This window comes from Aulonocara stuartgranti (genome assembly GCF_965226115.1).
Source record: "Aulonocara stuartgranti genome assembly, chromosome: 6".
In the NCBI taxonomy this organism is placed as follows: domain Eukaryota; kingdom Metazoa; phylum Chordata; class Actinopteri; order Cichliformes; family Cichlidae; genus Aulonocara; species Aulonocara stuartgranti.
In genome coordinates this window covers 6,617,401-6,639,987 of record NC_138944.1, presented here as the reverse complement: position 1 = coordinate 6,639,987, position 22,587 = coordinate 6,617,401, and the positions used below count along the sequence as shown (strand labels likewise).

The following is a 22,587-nucleotide window of genomic DNA, read 5'->3' as shown; positions in this document are numbered from 1 at the left end:
ACACTCCAGCCAGCTGATCCGTGCATGACTTGAGGACGCGGCCGGGAATCCCATCCGGACCAGTAGCTTTGCACGCGTTCACTTTCCTGAAGCACTTCCGCACATCCTCCTCAGACACAGTGTGCACACTGACGTCATCCGTGGTGCGCACACTGTCTGGTCTCATGGTGTTCGCTGTGTCGAATCTAGGGTAGAATACGTTTAGATCCTCACATAGAGAGGCCGTGGTCTGCGGTGTGCTGGTTTTCCCTCTAAAGTCTGCGATTGTGTTTAGTCCGAGGGTTGTCAAACTGTTGCTCCACCCTGTCCCTGTACTCACGTTTTATTTTATTTTCACTTGCTACACACGGGACAGACATGACTGGGGAAAGAAAAGGGGGAAAGAAAAGCAGCGGGGAAGAGGAACGGTGATAAAGGGCAAAAAACAAAAACCAACAAAACAAACAGACAAAAAATACATATATCAATCACCTGGATCACCTGTTGAGAAAGAAAAAAGAGAAAACAAGCAACAAAAAAAAAATGAGAGCAATATAACGTTCATTCTCTGAAATGTCATTGTCTAATTTTTCAGTAGCTGCCATCTGTTGTCACATTCAACATTCACAAATAGCTTGTAATGTGCGTTGGGTGCTCTTAGTAATGCTGACTGATAAAAGTGAGAAGTAAAAGATGATGCAGGTTCTTTGGGTGACACAGGTGGTGAGAATCAGATGTGCTCCTGGCAAAGCTGTCTGTGCAGAAGCTGGGCTGAAATTTCATTGTTCTTCTAAAACAAACAAACACGGACGCACACACGCACGCACAGACATACACTCTCACACACTCTCTCTCGCTCTCTCTCACACACACACACACACACACACACACACACACACACACACACACACACACCTTTGTGCATGCCAATTTAGATACAATGTACGGATGTCCTCTACATTTCATCATCAAAGCTCTATCAGGCTGTGCAGGGTCTGAAGGGGAGAATATGAACCGGATAAAACAAATCGTTTGATGTGTGAAAGACAGACACTCCAGCTCCAAAGTACTTAAGCTTCTCCTCCCAGTGGACTGACAAGGGAGGAGGGTAGAAGCGAGAAATGAGTGCTCCTCTCTTTTATTCCCTCCCCTCTTCCGTTCATCATGAGGAGTTTCCAAAGCATTGCGTCATTGTTTATGCAAGGTCCCAATGTCAGCACAAGCGATGTCAATTAAATAAATAAAGTCAATATTGACAGGCATTTCAAAGGCATGGTAGAGCTGTGAGAGAATGAAACACAGACTGAGCAGGAGTTTCTAAGAGAATGAATTGAGCAAACATGAAATCTGATGAGAGAGTAAGTGTACACTTGAGCATTTGTGTGTGTTGAATCATGGTGGGATGAGGTGCAAATTGTATGATGTTTCATGTCTGCCACTGCTTTGATATCAGTTCAACATCACAAAATGTGTCTTAGTTTTTATTTTCCATCTTTTTCAAGTTACTTTATAAATCTTTTGATATGCTCTGCCATATTATCTGCTGTGAAAATCACCCATTGCAACCAAATTCATCCTCTTGTTGAAATATAGATTTCCATGGTCATTATTCACTATCTTATAAAGTGTAACAGATGGCAGATCCAGTTTCTTTGTAGATATTAAAATATTCATCAAGCTGCCATTAATTCTTTGATTGTCTGGCTTGACAAAGGCCTTTTAACTTTGGTTAATTTCCCTTCAAAGCAGTAGGAGAGTCTCAATGAGTTATGACCATGAATACAGCTCTTTTCCTAAGTCTTTTAAGATGAAAGGCACCCTTTGCTCCAGTGTCAAATGCACCTGACCCTTTTTGCAGAAAGGCTTTTTAATATTAAATTGAATTTTTTTTTTTGCAGATGATCTGGATTTAAATATTCAAATGTAAAGGGTATAAACATATTTATTTGATGATCACAAAATGATTTGAAACACTGATCAACACCCACATCAAGGCTTTTGCCTTATTCAGTTTTACAAACTGAATTGCAGTTAGCATTTTACTCACCCAGATATGCCAAGACTTACCATGAATCCAATTATCAGGGTGTCAAGAACTGAGGTTTTGTCAAAGAAACTAGTATCACTGGAGGTGGGAAGTAATGAAGTACCAACTTTGTACTGTTCAGTATAATGACAATATAAACAGTTTACTGTCAGTGGGATGGAAATTAGCTAAGATAGCTTATGAAACATCTGCTTACATCTTCTTGAAATCAGTTGCGTAAATCCACAAGGACCAGTAAACCTCAGCAGCAGCAGGGGTCAGCTGATCACAGTCTGTGCATTAAGAAAATGTACTGGAGCTCAAAATGGAAGTTATTGTTGAGATTCTTTTGCCCATGTTTTGCCACTAAACTGATTTTAGGGTTTCCCCACCTGGTGAATCTCACTTTAACCCCTGATTGTATTCATTTTCATGTTTAGGTGTAGAGGCAAAGCCATCTTCTATAATATATGCAACAGAAAGAAGAGCTATTTGTTTCCTTATTGTATGCTCATGTTCTACATAACTAATTCAAGCTGAGTACATTCATTAAAATTCAAATTTAGACTGAAATAAAGTTTGTATGTTGTATATACTAATATAATTGATTATAATTTTATTACATTAATATAGCATGAGTTTCACAAAAATAGCTACTTTCGAACTTTCTTACTTTGAGTACATTTCAGAGCCGTTACGTTTTAACTTTTACTTGAGTAAAGAAGTTGACTGAGTACGTCAACATTTACTGGAGTATTTTCTAACACTTCCTGTAGGCCCACCTGTAGGCAGGAGGCGCCATAGGGGTTGGGTGCAATGTGTGTCTGGCGGCAGCCAGGAGCAGAGGCAGAGGTGGACCAATCCCCGGCTACCAAGACTGACAAGTGGGACATGGAACGTCACCTCTGTGGTGAGGAAGGAGCCCAAGTTAGTCCGTGAGGTTGAGAGGTACTGGCTAGATATAGTTGGGCTCACCTCAACGCATGGTTTGGGCTGTGGAACCAGTCTTAGGGGGAGATGGTGGACTTGGGTGGGTATCCTAGCATACCCTCGGCTTGATGCCCGTACCTTGGGGTTTTTCCCTGTGGATGCGAGGGTTTGTTCCCTGCACCTTTGGTTCGGGAAACAGGTCCTGACTGTTGTCTGGTCTTATGCACCAAATGAGGGTTTGCCTTCTTGGAGTCCCTGGGCAGGGTGTCCACCTGGGGACTCTGTTGTCCTACTGGGTGACTTCAATGCTCATGTGGGCAATGACTGTGAGACCTGGAGGGGCGTGATTGGGAGGTAATGCCTCCCGGATCTGAACCCGAGCGGTGTTTTGTTATTGGGCTTCTGTGCAAATCACAGTTTGTCATAACAAGCACCATGTTTGAACATAGGGGTGTCCAGAAGTGCACGTGGCACCAGGACACCCGAGGTTGCAGGTGGATGACTGATTTTGTAATCGTATCACAAGACAGGAGGCCATAAGCTCTGGAAACAGGTGTTTGTGGTGGGTACCTAAACTTTTAGTGAGGGTGCGCTGGGAATGCCTGGCGTGCAGACAAAAACATTCTAACTCAACAAACACAGTTTGTTGCAGGAAAAGGCTGAACATTATGAAAATTAAGTGTCTCTCACACATTCTTAATTTTAAGACTTAAAATGTATGTACACTTATATAAATGGCAAAACAGGCCATGATGATCTGGGATGTAACTGTGTAAACTAAGAGATTAATCTTAGTTGTTCAACAAATAGTGATTCTTGTCATTAATTAACTGTTTTATATATGTAAGGCTCTATAAACCTGCTTCATCATTGTCTCCTTGATGTCAAATCTTGAACTTCAAGCTTGAGCAGTTCCTTAAGCAATCACCTGGAATTCATGAAGGCTTTATGGATTGATATCTGAAAATGCTAAGGGAGAAGGGCAGGTACATGGATGATCCATTTTATAATCTGTTGTGTTCCACAGTGTCATAATGTGATAAAATAATGATGAATTATTACCTAGCTAATGGAATCAAAATTCCTAATTTGATTTCTAAATATAAAATGTTTTCTTTCCAAAACATACTGCCTTGACTAATGGATGGGCAAGTCGGAAAGGCAAAGTAAAGTGTTTACAGACCATTCAAGTTCTATACATAACTACATTTTTTTTAAATCAAAAAATCAACAGGAATCAATTCAGTTGCATGTTTGGGAAAATTTTAATAACAGTTTAATTTCTATTTTTTTGCCATACTTTTTATAATTTTGCCTCTATACAGAACCACAGTGGATTTCATAATTCCTCATTTTCAGAGGCTCAAAAGTAATCTGACTATTGACTAACTTGGTTTAGCTATGCATTTCTTGCTCATGTTTCAACAAATGGATGGCTGGTAGCATGTAGGGCCTAGCTCAGAGAGCCTTACTTGGATGCCTGCTCTGGGCAGGATTCAGTTAAAACAGGGAATTTCTAACAAACCTTTCACCAGCAAAGAGACCCCAGGCACTTCTAAAAGTAAAATAGAAAGAATAATAAGCATAGTTTATTTACAGGATAAACTGGATAGAGGTCAAGATCATTAGGTTAGTGTTGAACAAACTCATTGGACATTTGACCATTCCAGAGTGGAAGCCAGTGCCACTACACAATCAATTTAGCTAGCTTTGTGTCATGATAGAACAGTCTTCATATCAAAATATGTGTAAAAAATATCTTCTGCTAGGCACCAGGTATACAATATTTGTAAAACACTGTATGTTACATTGATTTGTTATAGGGTCAAAATAAATGCCCTGCACACCCCAAAATTCACTATAATATCAATTAACCCATTTTAGGAAAAATCATGAAATTTGAGATGTTGGTGTGTTATTTTAATAACATCATTTTTAAAATGCCAAGCAGTCAGAATGGTAAAAAAAAACAAAACAAAAACAAAATTGACTGGTTCTTTTATATAGCGCTTTTTTTACTCTACCTGAGTAGACAAAACACTTTATACAACTTTTCTTATTCATTATGGCATTGTACATTTTTCAATGTAAGTGCTTTCTAACATTCACACATGTTCAACATATTCAACTCTGATGAACACACCAGAGAACAACTTGGGGTTAGTATCTTGCCCAAAGATATCTGACATTTGACTGGAGCAGCCAGAGATAAAACCACAAACCTTCCAATTAATAGAAGACCTGCTCTAACTTCTGAGCTACCGTCACCCCAACAAAATAGCAGAATCCTTAGTTATTCTGTTATTCAGTGAAGGAATAAAGAAGGAATGCACTGGCCAGCTCACCAAAAGGTGTAGAAAGTCATGGAAGACCTCTAACGTGGATGATCACAGGTGTCGTTTTAAGGACTTATTACTGGTTAAGTCTATGACCCACATGGTGCAAGGCCACTGCAGAAGCCTAGGTTCGATTTTGCCCTGGGCTATTTCCTGCATGTCTTTCTCATTAGTTGGTATCCCTTTCCTTTTTGCTTTACTGTCCTATTCAGTGTTAAAGCACAAAGAAAAAGAAAATGTGTGACTGCAGAATTCCCAATATCTTACCAAGTCTAGAATACTCTTGATGAGATACAGATATCATTGTCAAACTCTATAATAAAGAGACAACATCATGAATCCAAATACGGACAGTTTGTCCAAAAATTTTGTGCCTTTGAAAAATGAGTGGCTATAAAATGGCTATAATCCCTAAATAATGATATAATGATAAATACCTGTATATATAGTAGAGGTGCAACAATACACAAAGTTCACGGTTCGATACTTTGGTGTCATGGTTCGATATTTTTTCGATACAAAAACATGTTCATGCCTTTTTAATTTGTCATTTATTAAAATTATAAATATATATTTTAACTCAAAAGTACAGTTTTTAAATGTAATGTTGCTGAAACAACAAAACTATCTGATCAAGAAATCACTCATCTTTGGAAAAGAGAGTTTATTACAGAGAAATGGCTCTTTCCAAAATAAAAGCTATACTACAGTGGGGCAAAAAAGTATTTAGTCAGCCACCGATTGTGCAAGTACCCCCACTTAAAATGATGACAGAGGTCAGTAATTTGCACCAGAGGTACACTTCAACTGTGAGAGACAGAATGTGAAAAAAAATCCATGAATCCACATGGTAGGATTTGTAAAGAATTTATTCGTAAATTAGGGTGGAAAATAAGTATTTGGTCACCTCAAACAAGGAAAATCTCTGGCTCTCACAGACCTGTAACGTCTTCTGTAAGACGCTTTTCTGTCCCCCACTCGTTACCTGTATGAATGGCACCTGTTTGAACTCATCTGTATAAAAGACACCTGTCCACAGCCTCAAACAGTCAGACTCCAAACTCCGCCATGGCCAAGACCAAAGAGCTTTCGAAGGACACCAGGAAAAGTATTGTAGACCTGCACCAGACTGGGAAGAGTGAATCTACAACAGGCAAGCAGCTTGGTGTGAAAAAATCAACTGTGGGAGCAATCATCAGAAAATGGAAGACATACAAGACCACTGATAATCTCCCTCGATCTGGGGCTCCACGCAAGATCTCATCCCGTGGGGTCAAAATGATCATGAGAACGGTGAGCAAAGATCCCAGAACCACACGGGGGGACCTGGTGAATGACCTGCAGAGAGCTGGGACCAAAGTAACAAAGGTCACCATCAGTAACACACTACAACGGCAGGGAATCAAATCCCGCAGTGCCAGACGTGTTCCGCTGCTGAAGCCAGTGCATGTCCAGGCCCGTCTGAAGTTTGCCAGAGAGCACATGGATGATACAGCAGAGGATTGGGAGAATGTCATGTGGTCAGATGAAACCAAAGTAGAACTTTTTGGTATAAACTCAACTCGTCGTGTTTGGAGGAAGAAGAATACTGAGTTGCATCCCAAGAACACCATACCTACTGTGAAGCATGGGGGTGGAAACATCATGCTATGGGGCTGTTTTTCTGCCAAGGGGACAGGACGACTGATCCGTGTTAAGGACAGAATAAATGGGGCCATGTATCGTGAGATTTTGAGCCAAAACCTCCTTCCATCAGTGAGAACTTTGAAGATGAAACGAGGTTGGGTCTTCCAACATGACAATGATCCAAAACACACCGCCCGGGCAACAAAGGAGTGGCTCCGTAAGAAGCATTTGAAAGTCCTGGAGTGGCCTAGCCAGTCTCCAGACCTCAACCCCATAGAAAATCTGTGGCGGGAGTTGAAAGTCCGTGTTGCTCGGCGACAGCCCCATAACATCACTGCTCTCGAGAAGATCTGCATGGAGGAATGGGCCAAAATACCAGCTACTGTGTGTGCAAACCTGGGGCCCGTTCTTCGTACGTCGCTTACTACATCCAAGATCAAATGACACATCCAAGATCAAATCATCGCGCTAACCGTGAGCTCGCTAATCCGGTTCCCCGAACACACCTGTTGTTGACGATTACTACAGCTGGACGCAGGAATGTGACATCACTGGGTGTCGTAAAAGGGGCTACGCATCGATAGTAGAAACATTGATCGGCAACCCGCTGATTGGTCGGCGAAAATGTCGAAGGGGCGTGCTCGGTATTTTCCGGCAGCAGAGCAAGAACTCATGAGTGAGGGATTACAGGAGTTTCAGAGTTTAATTAAAACGCAAGAGAACACTGCAAAGGCTGCAAAAGCAAGGAGAGAGGGCTGGCAGAAAGTTGCTGACAAATCAAACTCGTAGGTAATTTAATAATAATAATAATAATGGATTGGATTTATATAGCGCTTTCCAAGGCACCCAAAGCGCTTTACGATACCACTATTCATTCACTCCCACATTCACACACTGGTGGAGGCAGCTACGGTTGTAGCCAGGCTGCCATATCGCGCCATCGGCCCCTCTGGCCAACACCAGTAGGCGGTAGGGTAGATCTATCATATGACACTATATTGTCCAATATCATATGGCATTATATTATATTATAATATGTTATATTATATCCCCTTTCACATTAGAGCCACAACAGGACCCACAAGAACATGGGAACAAGTAAAAGTGGAATACAGGAGTATTCTACAGAATGGTAATATTTATCTCTTAGATTGCTTTGCGTCTCTTGGCAAGGTAATACTGGCCTGTAATACTCTGTTAGTTTGTTCATAACAGCAACCAAGAAAAGGGCAGAGGAAAAAAAGACAGGTGGTGGTCCTGCACCCCCTCGTCAACAAGTTGGTTAAGTAAATAATACCCTCACGGGAATATCGATATCTCTCTATGAGCACACTGTCGCGCTGAGCTAAAGGATCCTGTCTATCCCGCAATATACGCTGAATTCTGAGGACTCTCCTTATCAATCTTGCACCTTCCGCAATGGGTTGGTCGCGTATACGGACAGGACATGGCTGCGACAGGCTTCCCAAATCCACCTTCGCTTTTATAGCCGTGGTCTCTCATCTTGATTACACGAAGTAATTTACAATTACTACTCTGAAATATGAATTACATCTGTAATAATCACATACATGTAATAGAATGTTAATAGTTCATTTCCCTTTTTTAGGAAATGACCTGTATGTATCTGTGTGACATCAATAAAAGGATCAAGTGCTGCATTATCTTTAGTTGCATTGATAATATTTATTTATGGTGAAACAGTGGAAAAATATCGCTGTTGCTTTCGTATAAATGAAGCGGACATACCTGCGTGGCCGCGATCTAATCCTGTTTACATAAAGTAAACCTGCTCCCGAGCAGGTTTACGCTTACGGCTCTGTTGCTATGACAGCAAGTCCCGGATGAGCTTCGGGGAACCGACTGATCCAGGATCACGCGAAATCGTCAACAATCTAATCCGGCTAACCTACTTAGCGAGGTACGAAGAACGGGCCCCTGGTAAAGACCTATAGTAAACGTTTGACCTCTGTTATTGCCAACAAAGGTTATGTTACAAAGTATTGAGTTGTATTTTTGTTATTGACCAAATACTTATTTTCCACCCTGATTTACGAATAAATTCTTTACAAATCCTACCATGTGGATTCATGGATTTTTTTTTCACATTCTGTCTCTCACAGTTGAAGTGTACCTCTGGTGCAAATTACTGACCTTTGTCATAATTTTAGGTGGGGGAACTTGCACAATCGGTGGCTGACTAAATACTTTTTTGCCCCACTGTATACCCTTCTTCTGGGGTATATTCTCAGCAGCATATTAAACATATCAGGTCCCCATAAGGAGAATCATGTGGGCTGTCTAAATGACTCGGGTAAAGTTTGTAGCATGCGTGCTTGTTTTTTTTTGTCTGCTTCCACTTGTCTTTGCACTAGGATGATGTCGGCGTAAATGTGCAGTCATATTCATTGTGTTCCCACTAGTGCTGTCAGCGTTAATCTCGTTAAAATGACATTAACGCCACAACGCGGCAAATCTCTGTTAACGAGTGCGTGCGTGCGGCTGGACGGCGTCAACACGTTAACGAGCAAACTGCGCTGACGCACTAGTTCCCACCAATGTAGTTGAGCATTGCGTGGCACATCCGACATACTGTTTTACTTTTGTCCATGACGCGCTTACCATCAGGGTCATACTTCACATAAAAACCAAAATAGTTCCAAACGCCAGATCTGAATGAGGGTGGGGGAGGTTCAATTTCGGCTAGCGTTGAGGCAGTTGCCATGTTGCAACGAGCTTAACTTCTGTCTCGCTAGCTTGCGCTGCGCTCAGAAAAGTTGATAAAATAAATTAAAAAGTTTGTATTGTTCGATACACACACACGCACACACACACATATATTATATATATATTTTTAAAAAATCCCCACTCGCCCCTGTGGGCGGTCAATCCTCTGGTCCTCTACCAGACGCCTGGGAGCTTGAGGGTCCTGCGCAGTATCTTAGCTGTTCCTAGGACTGCTCTCTTCTGGACAGAGATCGCCGCTGTTCCCGGGATCTGCTGGAGCCACTCGCCTAGCTTGGGAGTCACTGCACCTAGTGCTCAGATTACTACTGGGACCACCGTCACCTTCACCCTCCACATCTTCTCGAGCTCTTCTCTGAGCCCTTGGTATTTCTCAAGCTTCTCGTGTTCCTTCTTCCTGATGTTGCTGTCATTCGGAACCGCTACATCGATCACTACGGCCGTCTTCTTCTGTTTGTCTACCACCACTATGTCCGGTTGGTTAGCCACCAACATTTTGTCCGTCTGTATCTGGATGTCCCACAGGATCTTAGCTCGGTCATTCTCCACCACCCTTGGGGGCATCTCCCATTTTGACCTCGGCACTTCCAGGCCATATTCGGCACAGATGTTTCTGTATACTATGCCGGCCACTTGGTTATGGCGTTCCATGTATGCCCTGCCTGCTAGCATCTTGCACCCTGCTGTTATGTGCTGGATTGTCTCTGGGGCATCTTTACACAGCCTCCACCTGGGGTCTTGCCTGGTGTGATAGATCCCAGCCTCTATGGATCTTGTACTCAGAGCTTGTTCTTGTGCTGCCATGATTAGTGCCTCTGTGCTGTCTTTCAGTCCAGTTTTGTCCAGCCACTGGTAGGATTTCTGGATATCAGCCACCTCCTCTATCTGCTGGTGGTAAATACCGTGCAGGGGCCTGTTCTTCCATGATGGTTCCTCGCCTTCCTCCACTTTCTTGGGTTTCTGCTGCCTGAGGTATTCACTGAGCACGCTGTCAGTTGGGGCCATCTTTGTGATGTATTCGTGGATGTTCGTTGTCTCATCCTGGACTGTGGTGCTGACACTCACCAGTCCCCGGCCCCCTTCCTTCCGCTTAGCGTACAGCCTCAGGGTGCTGGACTTGGGGTGAAACCCTCCATGCATGGTAAGGAGCTTTCTTGTCTTTATGTCAGTGGCTTCTATCTCCTCCTTTGGCCAACTTATTATACCAGCAGGGTGCCTGATCACGGGCAGGGCGTAGGTGTTGATAGCCCGGATCTTGTTCTTACCGTTCAGCTGACTCCTCAGGACTTGCCTGACCCTCTGCAGGTACCTGGTGGTTGCAGCTTTCCTAGCGGCCTCTTCATGGTTCCCATTCGCCTGCGGGATCCCCAGGTACTTGTAACTGGCGTCTTGTAACTGACCTGCCGTCCTGGCTCCCGTTGCCATAGCATTTTTTATGTTGTACCTCGTCAATCTCTAGCTGTGAGAGCAGTCCCTTCTTTCGAATGTTGGAACACCGAGCTACTAGTTGTTTCGCCGTCATTGTGGATGTTGGGTATCGAAGAATCCATAGGTCCCTCATCTTATTCATGTAACCCCTTCCGCCAGGGTTACTTGAGTAGTAGCATTCCCCTTGCTCATCTTCTTTCTCAGGTTTCTGTTGCCTGATGTATTGACTAAGCACACTGTCAGTTGTTTCCACCTTCCTGATGTACTCGTGGATGTTTGTTGTCTTATCCTGCACACTTACCAGTCCTCAGCCTCCTTTCTTCTGTTTAAGGTATACTCTGGGTGCAAAATTTGGGTGAAACCCTCCATGCACTGTCTTGATGGCTTCTTTCTCCTCCTTTGTCCAGATTATTATCCCAGCAGGGTATCTGATCACAGGCTGGGTACAAATAGCCTGGATCGTGTTCTTTCCATTCAGCTGACTCCTCAGGACTTGCCTGACCATCTGCATGTATATGGTGGTTGCAGTTTTCCTAGCGGCCCCTTCGTGGTTCCCATGTGACTGTGGGATTCTAGTCACAATTACAGTCCAGTTACAGTTCTAGGCATTCCATGTGTGGGGGGTTGATTTGTAGGCTTTCTTTTAATTATTCCAGACGGTGCAAGCATTGGACAGTCTGGTCTTGCAGTCTCGGGCTACTGCTCTGTCTACCAGGAAAACCAGCTCCTCTGGTTTTCCTCTTTGCTTTGCAGTTTTTAAGGTGTCAAGTACGTTCTCATATTGTTCCCCTGCCACTGAGAGTATACCTTGGATGGTTCTATGGAGTAGAGCTGGTTTATTCTCCAGCCTTCTAGCTCTGCGGTATACCTCTTCAAGTGGCTAGCCAAGGCTGTATCTTTGCTGTGCAGCTTCTAAGGCATCAGGTATGGGCAGCTTGCTGTACTTCTTCGGCACTGTTTTAAAGTCAAGTCAAGTCAAGTGGCTGTATTGTTATTTCAACCATGTGCAGTGGAACACACAGTGAAAAGAGGCAGCTTTATTCCAAGATCATGGCATTACATATAACAGACAATCAACACAGGACTACATAAGGTGCAATTGTGCAAAAATTGCAAAAAGCAGTGCAAAAAAACACAAAAAACAAAACAGACAGTGCAGACACAACAGTGCAATAGAAAAGCGCAACAATGACAGTGGGTTGTGCAAAAAGACTGAGCATTGTGCAAAAAATAACTTGATGTATCAAGGTGTGCAGGTGTGTGTGTGTGTCTGAGATTGTGCAGATTCCTGTATGAAGGTATGTGTGTGTGGGTGCCCAAATACTTATGTACCTTACTCTTTATAAAACCATTTCACAACAACATTAATTTTAAGTTTTTTTTAAATTTTTTTTTTTATTGTAAGATAAGGACCCTATATTAAAGAGAAAATCCCAATGATCTGGTGATGGCCTAATAGCAGATGACAACAGAAAACACCAGAGGCAATAGTCAGTATTGGGAAGGTTACTTTTAAAATGTATTCCACTACAGATTACTGAATACATGTCCCAAAATGTATTTTGTAACGTATTCCGTTACGTTACTTACTGAGAGTAACATATTCTGAATACTTTGGATTACTTAATATATTATCATGCTTTTTAAAACTACACGAATGTACTATTGCTGTGTGATTTATTACTATTACTGAAGGTCCGCGGCTTCGAACCGTGGTAAAGGGCTAATACGGTGGGTTCTGTTTCGGGCTCGTAGCCGAAAAATAGCTTTACTTTGTTGTCTGGGTCAACCTTGCTTGTGAGAGACAGAGAGAGGCGTTGAAAGACTGCTCCAACGGAACTTATTGTTTCGGAGGAAAACACGAACACAGTGTACAGTCGAGTCTTAATAGCGTACTTACAACTGGGCTCGTCAGGCACTCTTTGTGGCTGCAGTGGTTATTATTATATTTACATGCTTCCAGCTCCCGTTTCTTCTCAATGACAACTCACACTTTTCCACTCGCCTTTTTCTCCCTCCTCTTGCTCACAGACACATAACGTGTAGGCAGTCGATTCCCCCTGCAGCACGGACTACACTGCCCATGAGGCTACGTTCCTTAGAGCTATGCCTGTAGCATTCTGCCTATTAGCTTAGCACAACAATAAGAACAACAAAAAGGCGCTCTGTCACCCAGGAAACACATAGTCGCAGACAGAGCGCGTCACCCTATAACCATGGCAACCATAACGCTGCCGCCCGGAACAACAGAACGTAGCTGTCAAACAAAACCCAAACAGTCCTGAACCGCCACAACATGAAACAGGAAAATACTGCCGTGTAATCCATTTATTTCAATAAAGCAACTGTATTCAATGGTAACTGTAACGGAATACAGTTACTCATATTTTGTATTTTAAATACGTAACGGCGGTACATGTATTCCGTTACTCCCCAACACTGGCAATAGTTAATGACAGGCCATAGTAGCTGGTTTGGCCAATGGGAAAGAAGGCAGTGCAGGAGAAGCGCTTTGTGAATCATGGTAGGTCCTCCAATAGCCAAAACCTACAGCAGCATAACTAACTATAGCCTTTATCAAAAAGGAATGTTTAAAGCCTAATCCTAATAATGGAGAGGCTGTTTAACTTTTGAAGAAAGAAAAAATTGGAGCTGGCTCAACAGGAGAGGAACCTGACAGCTGAAGGCTCTGGCTCCAATTCTAGTTTTGGAAACTCTAGGAAGAATAAGTAAACCTACCCTTAGAAAGCAAAGTGCTTTTGGGGGTTATAAGGTACTATGATTATTTATGACACAATGTGCTCTGATCAGTTAGGAAAGGTTTTTAGTTTAAACCTCTTTCCACACTAGAGAACCAGTATACACAATACAGGAAGGAGATAGTGTCTGTGTCCAAGCAGGCTGTCTGGTAAGATTTTTCTGATAAATATCGTTTCAAAGACTAATTAAAATTAATATCACTTAGACAAATTGTGCTCAGTTTCCTTTTCGCTAATTAGAAATCTGCACTCCATAGAGAATCATTGATAAAACTGTTCTCTGAGAGGTGTTCACATTGAATCCTCAATTTAAGAATAAACTGGAGGATGATGGCACACTCTTGGACTGGGTCAAGGACAAACACTGGCAGCAGCATAGAAACAGAGCAGGTATTCATTATGCATGGGAATTGAATTTAGACTTTTATCAAATACTCATCTCCTGCCTCATGTTCGTCTTTTGTCTAGTCTAATTGCTTATTACACTTGCAGCTGACAGAGCATGGTGATGGTGTGAGGGACATGGGGACAGTCCAGCAAGATGAAGAGGAGAGGGAGGGGTTATGACTAGGGCTGGGTATCGTCACTGATTTCTAGAATCGATTCAATTCCGATTCACAAGGTCCCGAATCGATTCGATCCACGATTTAATTCGATTCGATTTGAATCTGGGAAATTTTGACAGTCAGAAATATTATAATTCAGATCAGTACATTTACATATTTTTGTATCTATTAAAAGCAAGCTGACACACGCAAGACTTTATCCAAGGTGTGAGCATCACAGCAGAGGCCTTTGTGTCAAAGTAGCTGAAGATAAAACACAGAAAAACATGAAGGTGATTTTCCTGGCCTGGGATTTTATAAAAATATTCTGCAGTACATCAAAAACGAAAGAAAACCATTAATCAACACATGAACATTACCTCTGAAGTTACAGCGGTTTTATTAGAGACATGGCTAAGCGTTTTGCATTTTGCTTAATTTTAAAAAGTTTAAATTTGTTCAATATTGAACAGCAGAAATTAGGTTTACTTTTCGGAAGTAAGTAAAAGGGAAAAAAAAAACGTTCGCAGACAGCGCTGTAAAAAACGGTAGACTTGTGCGTAACAAGCAAGCGACTAATGCAGAAAAGAGAGAGAGAGAGAGAGAGAGAGAGAGAGAGAGAGCTGTGCATGAAGTGTGATTTTTATCCTGAAAAGTCAGCAAAAGTCAGAGGGAATTCATGACGATGTTTATGTGAAGCGCAGTTTGGATCTTCTTTTGCTGCTGGTTCGGTCAATATTGTTTGGAGAGAGATCAAACTAACAGTCATATGATCAGCGCAAAAAGGGTGTAAACACACAGCGCGGACCCGCGGATCAGAATCAGCGAGCTGTCGGCTTTCAGCCCCGACTGTGAGAAAGGCGACATCTCACTGATTCTGATCCGCGGGTCCCGCTGTGTGTTTACGTCTTTGTGCAGAAGCCGTGTACCTGCTCTCATTTACTGTCTTAGCTGTTTGGTGGTTGTTGAAATTTTGTGATCTTTCACCTGAGATTCTGGCATTTCGGGCAAAATAAATTAATATTAAAAAATCGATTCAGGATTTTAATGAATCGATTTTACGTTATCCAAGCCAGAATCGATTTTAATCGATAAATCGATTATAAAAACCCACCCCTAGTTATGACCACCAAGGTTATGACAGTTAACCCTTTAAGACCTACCATAGAACCAAGTCCGCCAGAGCTTATATTATATTTTTACATGCTGTGGAGCCATTTTTGGGAGCATTTCAAGTTGCTATACATCAATACAACCATTATAGCCCAGATTTTAATAATATGTATTCATTAAGTGCATAGTAATTACATAAATTGCAAAAAAGTGCAATAAACTACAAAAAAATTGAAAATCGTTTTTGATTTTTTAACATATATTTGTAGTTAGAGAAATTTAAGAGGCTTATCCCTCAAAACTGTAAATACAAAAAAGTTGCACAAAATAGTTTCCCACCACAGGAAATTTATTTTGAGTGTCTTCATAGTTTTATTTTTGAAATACACCAATTTTTATACACTGCAGGAAAAACGAAAATAAATATTATACTGCAAATTTGCAAAAAAGCAGCATATGCATCAAAATAAACTATTTCCAGCAGTGCAATATGAGTCCTAAGCATCCCAGAAACGACACAGAAAGTCATAAAGTCAAAGATAACTTTTAAAAAGAGCAGTATAGGCCCTGAGGCCCTGATCGCAAAAAAGACTACATTTCCGCGAAAATGACGTCACTTCCGGTTTCGGCCAGGTAATGGCGGAAATGCAAAAGTTCGCGCTGACGTCTATTCCAACGTAGGAAGTGTTTTGAACAGCTGATCGGACCGGCAAAGCGTGTTTCTGGAATATTATGTTTTTGTTCCTGCAAGCGCTTTTTATTCAGTTTTTGCAAAGCTTTATGTGGAAGGAAACCGTGACCTAGGACAAGCTGATGGCACAATATGTAAGTACAACTCCTCCGGTTTCATATGCAAAAAAAATTTTTGCGCTAGCTTACGTGGTTGCAGTGCTACCGGGATTTAAAAATAGTTACGCATAACAGAGCGTTCCCGCTCCGATCGGCTCTAAAGGGTTAATGAACACTAAAATGGAAAATAAAGAGAACAAAACTTTTGTAACTAAATATATATAAATTACTAAACTGATAATAGGAAAAAAAAAAAAGGAAATTTATTTGGTTTCAATATTTGTAAATTTTGGTCAAATTTGGTGCATATGTGGTTTTGTTTTTATTAGATCAAGATATATAAGCATTGTGTTTGTGTTGCACTCAAACGAATACTTAAATGAATAAAATTCAAAGTGCTGTAAACACAGACATGCCCAACTCTGAATACGCATGGAGACTTTCCATACATATTGATGAGGATACACTAAGCCCAAAAAGGTCACACATCCTCCCAGAGGTGAACATTGTACATTTTTTCTTCAAAAGTGGCACGGTTGAGGCAGTAGTTGGGTGGTGGAGTGAATGAGGACCAGAGTTGCAGACTGCGGTGGAGATGTGAGTGAGGTTTATTTGCAGTGCTCAATAACAAAAGGCGTTGGGCAGAACTAAACATGAACCTAAACTGGGGAAAACTAATAATAACTAAACACAAAACCATAACTCACAAAGTCACACGCAGGGAAAACATAAGGAGGTATATGGGGGATGAAGAGCTGGGAATGGAGATCAGAGTGAGGAGCAGAGAGACGTAGAGATGACAAAAGACGCAGGATAACACAGATTTACACTAAGTAACATGTCAACGAACCGACAAGGAGCACAGACTGACACCCACTATATATATACACACACAAGATAATCAGGTAATGGTACACAGGAGGGGAGCACAGGTGATCCTAATTCACAAGACGACAGGAAGACACAAGCTGACACAGTGATAACAGACACAGACCTTCAAAGTAAAATAAGAAATTCACAAAGACAAACTCAGGGACACAAACAGAGCACAGGAGGGAGAACACTGAAGCGCTAAATACAAGAACCAAACCCTAAGCACTGATACAAAATAAGAATTAAACACAAAACATAAGATGACACCAAAATGAAACACAAACGCTGGGTCAACGACCCAGGACCATGACAAAAAGAAGAGCAATGAAAATAAGCCTGTGCTGTAATTTAAACTCCTATAATGAAAGCACACTACAGAGTACCAAATGTTTAGCCAGATTTATTAAGGCTCTTTTTTGTGTGTTAAAAAGCTACTGTTGGTGTTTATTAAATAAGCTCAGCGTGAATTTTGTGACTGAAAGTTCTGGACAGGAGTTTCCCTTTCGGGGAATAATTTACACTGACATTAGCATGTCTTTTTTTTTTAAGAGTCTGATGTTTTTGTAATAGATTGTGCTAGGAGTGTTAATTCATTTTGAAGGAGAGGAGGAGATGTTATCAGAACAACTGTTTAACTGGACAGCTCAAAGCTGTGAGCTCACTGCCAAAACTTTTGCTCTGTCCTGCAGCTCTTCACTCAGTTCTCAACCTGCATATTTAGAACTGAGCCTCAAACATTTCGGCTCCTCAGTAATAGTGGTATTTTTACAAAACAGAGGTGAGGTTAATGGAAATAAATTTAAAATGGAGCACTGGATGGAAGAGGAGAAACCCAATACCTGTGTGCCTCAGGTTTTAGAGGCAACCGAGTTTTTTACAGTGAGCAGTGGTTTGCAGTGTTCCAGGCTTTTAGTCACATTTCTACACAGAGATTGATACATAATGAAAGTGTGACTCAGTGCCTCCCATTGATTTTCTTTTCTAAATACAATATGCACCTATTAATGAGGTTGATTTAGTATTACAGATTAATGCTTCTCCCCAGCCACCCCCTCCAACCTTTCCGGGGGAACACCAAGGTGTTCCCAGGCCAGCTGAGAGACACAGTGTCTTTAGCGCGTCCTGGGTCTGCCCCGGGTCCTCCTCCCAGAGAGACATGCCCAGAATATATCACCCTGGAGATGCCCAGAAGGCAACCTAGCCCAAACGATCTCAACTGGCTCATTTCAATGTCGCTACCCAAAGCTTATGTCCATACATGAGGGTAGGGACGTAGACCTTTCTCTTTTACGTTAAGCTCTCTCTTCACCACGACAGACTGGTACAACGTCCGCATCACTGCAGCCACAGTACCAATTAGTCTGACGATCTTCCGCTCCCTTTTCCCCTCACTCATGAACAGTGTTGGTCAAGTTACTTGAAAAAAGTAATCAGTAACTAATTACTGATTACTTCCCCAAAAAAGTAATCCCATTACTTTACTGATTACTTATTTTCAAAAGTAATTAATTACTTAGTTACTTTTTAAAAACACGATTTACAACCTGAATAGGTAATAAATCGATAGATCTTTCAGCACAATTCTACTTTTTCTACAATCCATCATACAAAATGTAATCAACTGGAAAAGTCTCTTTTTAAAACTTGTTTTGTTAGTTTTAATCTTTTAACTTTATGCATCAAGCAAAAATTTAATTATATGCAACATTCACTGACTGGAAGAAATTAGTTTAACATTTAAACCTATTTTCTGCACATTCCAGCACATAAAATAAAATATTTTTTGTGTTTACACTCACTCTTTCAAATAGATGCAAGTAAAACACAGCAGAAAATAAATAAAGTCACAGACTAGCGGTCCTGTTGCTCTATTTTCACCTGTAAAGCAGGAGTGGCGAAGGCGTAGGTTTACCCTGGTGCAGGTGTGCCGCAGCGGTCAGTGGAAGAATCCGCGAGTTTCTCTGTGAGTTTCCCATTACGTCATAGCGCACTCGGTGCTTGCTTGGAAGTTTAGGGGTTTTTTTTCGCTGTAAAAGGAAGTTTTCTTCCCACGCACAACGAACACTAATGTTTTTGTCACTTTTTATGGAATCAAACTCAAAGTAAGGTCAGTACTTCCACACTTTAAATGCTGCACGCTCATACTCTCTCCCGTACTCCATATATGATCCATTGTTGATCTGCACACAGCTTTTGCCACGAATGTCGCACTTGCTTACGTCACTGTCATGAGACATTCTTGCAAAAAAAATCACGGTTTTAGTAACGCAGTAACGCAGCGTTCCTACAGGAAAGTAACGGTAATCTAATTACCGATTTTGCAATAGTAATTCCTTACTTTACTCGTTACTTGAAAAAAAGTAATCTCTCTGCTCATGAACAAGACTTACTTAAACTCCTCTGCTTTAGGCAGGAATTCGTCCTTGACCCGGAGTGGGCACTCGACCCTTTTCCGGCTGAGGACCATGGCCTCAGACTTGGAGGTGCTGATTCTCTTTCCCGCTTTACACTCAGCTGCAAACCACTCTAGCTCGAGTTGGAGGCTGTCACTGGATGAAGCCAACAGAAACACATCATCTGCAAAAAGCAGAGATGACATTCTGAGATCACCCAAGTAGAAGCCCTCCGCCACTTGGCCACACCTAGAAATTAAGTCCATAAAAATTATGAAAAGAATCACAGTTTCCAGTCCCCCTTGGAATGTTGTTGAAACTCTGCCAGAGGTGGGAGTTGCAGATCTTGCAGACCAGGGCCTCTGCAAGGCATTCCAAGTGCACCCTCACTATATGTTTAGCCATGCCAGGTCTGTTCAACATCCTTCTCCTGCACCTGATCCAACTCACCACCAGGTGGTGATCAGTCGACAGTTCAGGACTTCTCTTCACCTGAGTGTCCATAACATAGGGCTGCAGATCTAACGAGAATTAGAAAATCGATCTGCGACCTGTGGCCTACAGTGTCCTGGTGCCATGTGCATGTATGAATACCCTTATGTTCAAACATGGTGATCGTTATGGACAAACTGTTGTTTGCATAGGAATCCAGTAACAGAACACGACTTGGGTTCAGATCCGGCAGGCCACTCCTCGCATGCCCCTCGAGGTCTTACAGTCGTTGCCCACATGAGTGTTAAAGTCTCTCAGTAGGACAACAGAGTCCCCAGGTGGAGCACCCTCAAATATCCTGCCCGTATTTGGCACATAAGTGAAATCGACAGTCAGGACCAATTCCCCGACCCAAAGACGCAGGGAACAAACCCTCTCATCGACTAGGAAAATCCCCAACGTACAGGCATCAAGCTGAGTGGATACTAGGACACCCACCCTAGCCTGCCAACACTTACCAAGGGCAACTCCAAGCTGAGACATAGTCCAGCCCCTCTCCAGGAGACTGGTTCCAAGCCCTGTGTTGAGGTGTAGGTTTTGATGACTTTAATAAGTACCTACAGGCTCTCTAATTTGCTAAAATAAAACAGAAGTGCATTTAAACACATGGCACGGTAACAGTATTTTCATTAGCACACAAAAAGCTTAGGATTTGACAGTGAACAATGTTTTATGTTCTATGACGTACACATCATAAAGTTAGCTGTTACACATAGATTTCAGTTTTCAGTGGAACAGTTTGTAATAACACAGCTCTACTCTGGATAGATCCTGCATTCCATCAATAAATTACTGGGGACTGCATGTGGTCTTGAGGATGAACAGAAGCATTTGCTCTTACATCAAAAAAAATATTGAGTCTCTTTCAGCTACCTAACATTGATCTTAATTACCAGGCTGCGTTCAAAGAGAAAGACATCATAGTATCTTTGCAATTGCAACCTTAGTCTAATTTGCCCTTGTTATTCATTCCACATTTGTTTAATGTGACCATATGCAATTCCAGTTGTCTTTAATCATCAGCTTATTTGGTACATATATCTAATATACTGTATTTATAAGTAGAAGGAAACTCTGGAGAAACTCTCGGACGCTAAGCTACTTCTACTACTAGAGAAATAAATTTACATTAAAAACTACAAAGACTCACAAACGTCAACCAGTTTACCTTCCACTAACTTGCCTAGTATTTTCATGTAACCTTGAAATAACACAAAGTTAGTATACCTCACTTTATTTTGCAGGACATTTTATAATACGAAAAAAATTTAACTTCACATCATATACAGATCCAATATATGATTAAAGAAATGAGGGCATTAGTGTAAACTTTAAATTTCCAGTTTATCAAATGCCACTAAGCAGTCCTTACCTTTAAATAGAACCTCTCTTCTTTTTCTCTTGCCCTGTCTTTGTAAGTGGTCACCAGGTATTACTCTAAGGAGGGAAACCCTCCAAAAAATGGACAGAATAGTGGAACAGCCAAGGGAATAGAACAATATAAAACTGTAACTACTAGATATCATATATTGTTCAAAAAAGTTTAAAAGCAATTAAAACAGCCCTGGCCAGGGAGAACACACAGTAAAAACCAAAAAACATAAACACTAAAAGTCCGGCAGCGTCAGCCACAACGTTAAAATCCAGTAAATTCAGAGCGGGGCAAGGAAAGCCCGGTGGCATCCCCAGCCGTCACGTCTCTCCGCTCCGGAGTACCCGGATGGGCAGAGCTCTCAACTCCGCCTGCCGCTTTTCTGTGTCACACCAGCACTGTGGTCTCGCCGTAGCAGATAGGGCGCTGTCCTACGGTGGCCCCTAGAGACAAAGCACGTACAAACTCCAAAATACTTGCAAACTCCAAAGCACATGCAAACTCCAGAACACATGCAAATTCCAAAACACTTGCAAACTAAAAAACACATGCAAACTCCAAAACACTTGCAAAATCCAAAACACTTGCAAACTAAAAAACACGGACAAACTCCAAAACACGTACAAACTCCAAAACACTTGCAAAATCCAAAACACTTGCAAACTCCAAAACACGTACAAACTCCAAAACACGTACAAACTCCAAAACACGTACAAACTCCAAAACACTTGCAAAATCCAAAACACTTGCAAACTCCAAAACACGTACAAACTCCAAAACACATGCAAAATCCAAAACACGTACAAACTAAAAAACACTTGCAAAATCCAAAACACTTGCAAACTAAAAAACACATGCAAATTCCAAAACGCAACGGAAGTGCTCCAGGACGCTAGGGGCAGTGTTGAGCTTTTGTTACCTAGTAACTACACAAGCCAGGAAGTACCAATGACCGGAAAGCCCGGTGGCATCCCCAGCCGTCACGTCTCTCCGCTCCGGAGTACCCGGATGGGCAGAGCTCTCAACTCCGCCTGCCGCTTTTCTGTGTCACACCAGCACTGTGGTCTCGCCGTAGCAGATAGGGCGCTGTCCTACGGTGGCCCCTAGAGACAAAGCACGTACAAACTCCAAAATACTTGCAAACTCCAAAGCACATGCAAACTCCAGAACACATGCAAATT

The 22,587-nt window shown here is 41.8% G+C and overlaps 1 protein-coding gene across 1 annotated transcript in view; it reads right to left on the bottom strand.

Moving 5' to 3' along the window:
- LOC309708638 (uncharacterized protein) overlaps nt 1-21,424 on the bottom strand; it is a gene marked incomplete at its 3' end in the record, with an annotated part of 28,236 nt that extends 6,812 nt beyond the window's left edge. Inside the window, exon 1 of the mRNA XM_082536866.1 lies at nt 21,407-21,424. The remainder of the gene's footprint in view (nt 1-21,406) is intronic.
- Nucleotides 21,425-22,587: the final 1,163 nt, after the last annotated feature.